Below are 4,329 nucleotides of genomic sequence, written 5' to 3' on the forward strand. Positions count from 1 at the left end.
CTTAAGAAGTAGAGTTGGGGTGGACTCGGATTATCAATCGATATGAATCCCTCTAGTGTCAAAATGTTGTTGTTGTTAGGATTCTAAATTCGGAGACACAAATCACTTGTTTTGGTACAATAGCTTGGCAAGGAAAATTTGGTCTCACTTCAATTTATTTTTGGGGATAGAATTTTACTATCATGAACCCATGATGGTGGTTATTCAAACGAATGGTTATTGGTGGATGGGAATTCTCAAAATCAATGGCTAGAACTGCAAAGGCCTCTGTTTTATCCCTTTGGAGATTTGGAAAGAACAATGTTGGATACGGATATTTCCATTGCTCCCAACATGAGATTTTTAGAATAGAGAAGTGGATCTAGGAAATAGTCGGCTTGTGTAAGTAAACTACCAATATTATCCCCCACTCAAAATATATTTCTTTCTAATTAGTGTGAATTAAAATACAACCAATTAGCTAGGGGTACTAGGCTCAAAGTGATACACCTCTCGTCTATCTCAGATGGTTTCTACAAATTGAATGTTGATGGCTCTTCTAGAGGAGATCCGAGTCTGAATGGGGAAGGGGGAATAATTCATGATGGTGGTAACAACTCTTTTTGATTACATTCCATATATAGTTGATAGAATGATAAACAATTAGCATGCAGAAGCATTAGCTTTGAATGAAGCAAATGAATTTGCTCAAGCAATGGGAATTATGAAGTTATTGGTTGAGACAAACTCTAAAACCCTTTAGGACATAGTGGTGGGAAAATGTAATACCCCTAGATGCTTTGGTATTTGATGGCCCTTATTGATAACTTTAAGGTGGTTATGGACTTGCACATTGTTCAGATCTATAGAGAAGGGAATACTGTTTTTGATTGGCTATTGAAGAGGGCCATGTAGTGGTTCTCTTAACAGCTTAATCTATAACTCATTGGTTGATCTTCCATGTAAAGCTCAAAATCTGCTAAAGAATGATGGTCTTGGTATTCCTTTTTTGCGATTTGGTTAGATTTTTGTTTGCTTATTTTAGAGATCATTTGGATTCATTTGTAATTAATGTTTATTGTTTTGATGATCTCTTTGTATATAGTTTTTCTCGAGGGGTAAAGGTTTTTACTTCCCCCTCTTAGGCTATTATTTGTTTGGAAAACATTAATAAAATTTTATGGTGGCCACTCCTCCAGAGTAAAGTTTGGGTTTAAAAAGAAGGATACTAAGATATAATTAACTCCAAAATCCCATCTCAAATCTACAATGATCAACCATAAAAATGCCAAGATTCCATTTCAACAGCCTTAGATGAATAAAGCTAGGCAATCAAACTCTTCCTCAGATTTGAACATTTCACTTGACTCCTCATCTTAATCCATGTTGATATGCCAAATTTTAGCTTAAAATTCCCTTGTTTTACTGTCTGATCAACAAAAATTCTAATTTGATGTTTATGATTAAATCACATAAGAAATTTTTACCCAAGTAACTAAATTTCATCTCATTAAGTCTTAAATTCCTTTATTACATATCAAAATAATTAAGATTCCATTTTAAGCCTTTTAGTTGGTTAATAAGCCATAAGCTAAAAACTTGACCTAAACCAAATCTGTCAATCCACATCACCAATCAGAGATCCCCACCTTCATCAAATTTAGAACCTTTAAAAATTCCTACCCACTAAATTTTATCCCAAGATTCCCTCATTTGACCTACTATTAAGATAAGATTCTATTTCAATAAATTACATTGATTAGAGCTTATCAGTCATAGATCTCCAATATACAAACCTCATCCGACCAATCAAACCTCACCACCATATTAAAATACCCAAAATACCCTAGTATGTCAAATTTAACTTGATTCCTTTAGGGAAAATTTCTTAGAGTACCCCTATGGTTTAGGAAATTAACTAACTCTACCCTTACTGTTTATATATTGCCTTAAAGTAGCCCCAAGTTTTCTAACAATTATCATCATCATCATTAAATATTGATGGAAAAAACCAAAATGTCAAATTTATTCTTCATTATTTCTCAAATTTTCAAAATAAAACCTAACTAATAAGTAACTCATTTTTCGGGCAGAGGAGACGTGGAAGATCCTAGCAGAATAGGGAAAGCGTTTTTATCGATCTTCCTCTAGTTCATTCTTGGGGTTTTATACGGGATACTTCAAGGGTGGAGTTGACAGAATAGTGATTGTGGTTGCAAATCTGGTCGAAGTTGGAACTGAGAAGAATTTGGAAGGTTTCCTATTAAAGATCTTCCACATACAAGACCCACAAATCCAAAATCTATGAGATGATTAAATGGTCAACTTTGTCGTTCATGAAATGTTGGAACCAGAATAGTAGGCAGTAGGGCAAATGGGGAATACTTGTTTCTTGACATCATTCGTGAGAGATAACATCTCTTGCACGAAATTTGCGAAGCCCGAGAAGCAAGCAAGCAAGCACAGGGAGAGCAATTCATTACATACTTCAAACCATTTCCATGATCTCACCATATGAAATGTGAAATACCCACCTCATCATCTGGGTCATATAGATTGGAATCATACAATGTTCTCTTTCCCTAATATGATAACACTACACTCTCATAAATAGATAGGGACATGGAAGAATTTATTAAAGATAATTTAGATTAAAGAAAATGAGTAACCCACCCAAATAAGCCTCCTAAATTTTCTAGAATTTACTCTTGGCTTTTTCTAAGAGTGACTCTAAGATGATAAAAAACAAGAAAAAACTTTACATTGAGATAGTCGGGAGGCAGATCCACCACTAGTAGCAACAACACAGTCAGCAGTGGAGGTTGTATTTTATTTTTCCTTGGCTCTGGTTTCAACTTTTCTTTTCCTTCAGAAGAGAAGATGATAAGAGGGAAGAGTGTAGAGTCTGGTAATCAATTTCCCACTTGCAAAGAAAAGGTCTTCCTTGAAAGTCATTCATATACTTTCCGTTCTAGAACTCTCTTTCTCTCTCTCTCTCTCAGCTTAGCTCTCTGTGCCTTATCTTTCATAAAAGACCGATGAGATTTGGTGGCTGGACACCCTTAATACCATTTACACAATGGGGGTTTGAGTGGCCCATGTAATGCTTCCTCTGCATCCTATGGAATCAGATGAAACCCTTGTCTTGAATTAGAATTTTCAGGATCATCAACAACAACTGAAGATGCCCTACGCAAGTTCAGAGCTATTTGATAAGGATGTTGAGCCATTCGTGGGGTGGATCTGAGGGGATGTTATGGTTGGTACAACAATTTTCTTGGTGTAGGTGCAATGAAGAAGGTGTATTGCGAGTTCAATTAGGAGAAGGGGATAGTGGTTCGTGGAACCAAGTCCAGTTGAGGAACATCATCAAGGATGAATCGGTCATCAATCATCTCTTCTTCGAGGTTAGGTTGCTTTGGACATTGAAGAACAAAAGCATCAAGGCCTTGAAGAAATGGTTGAAACAAATCCTTAAGGGCTTGGAATATCTCCACACTCATGACCCCTGCATCATTCATAGAGATCTTAATTGCAGCAATATCTTCATCAATGAGAACATTGGGCAGGTGAAGATAGGGGATCTATGGTTGTTGACAATAGTGATAAGGAGCCACGTAGCACACTCGGAGTTGGGGACATTGGAGTTCATAGCGTTGGACCTGTACAAAGAGTGCCAACGGTTATGAATATAGCGCTTGAGCTATACGCTGGAGTTCATTGCACCTGATAGCAGTGTCTTCATCAATGAGAACATTGGGCAGGTGAAGATAGGGGATCTGGGGTTGTTGACAATAGTGTGAAGGAGCCACGTGGCACACTCGGTGTTAGAGATATTAGAGTTCATAGCGCTGGAGCTGTACGAAGAGTACTGACGGTTAAGAACATAGTGCGTGAGCTATACGCTGGAGTTCATTGCACTTGATTTCTTCCTGTTCATTTGCAAATACAAAGACAAGCTCCTTGCATCCTGTGGAATCAAACGAAATCCTTGTCCACACTGAGTCAAACAAAAACCAGAGTATTTTAGAAATATTTAAAAATATTGCGATCACATGTGAATGGAATGTGATGGAAAGTTAATAGTACGGGGAGTTTTAGACAATTGTCAGAAAACTTAAGGGTACTTTAAGACAACATGTAAATAGTAAGGGTAGAGTTAGTCAATTTCCTAAACCATAGGGATACTTTGAGAAAATTTTCCATTCCTTTATTTGATCATTAAATAAATAAAATTGCACTTCAAACATTCACATTGATGATTCATAAGTTAAATCTTGATTTAAATCAAATCTTTGAATACACACTCTGATCAAAGATCTTTCTCTTCCATTTGATTAAGGACATTTA

General features: G+C 36.4%; 1 pseudogene; it reads left to right on the top strand.

Annotated features, from left to right (window-relative positions):
* Positions 1-3,163: 3,163 nt before the first annotated feature.
* Positions 3,164-3,668, top strand: LOC148869992 (putative serine/threonine-protein kinase WNK11 pseudogene; annotated as a pseudogene).
* Positions 3,669-4,329: the final 661 nt, after the last annotated feature.

This window comes from Nelumbo lutea, chromosome 2 (genome assembly GCF_056320005.1).
Source record: "Nelumbo lutea isolate HS-2025 chromosome 2, American lotus-T2T, whole genome shotgun sequence".
Classification (NCBI taxonomy): Eukaryota; Viridiplantae; Streptophyta; class Magnoliopsida; order Proteales; family Nelumbonaceae; genus Nelumbo; species Nelumbo lutea.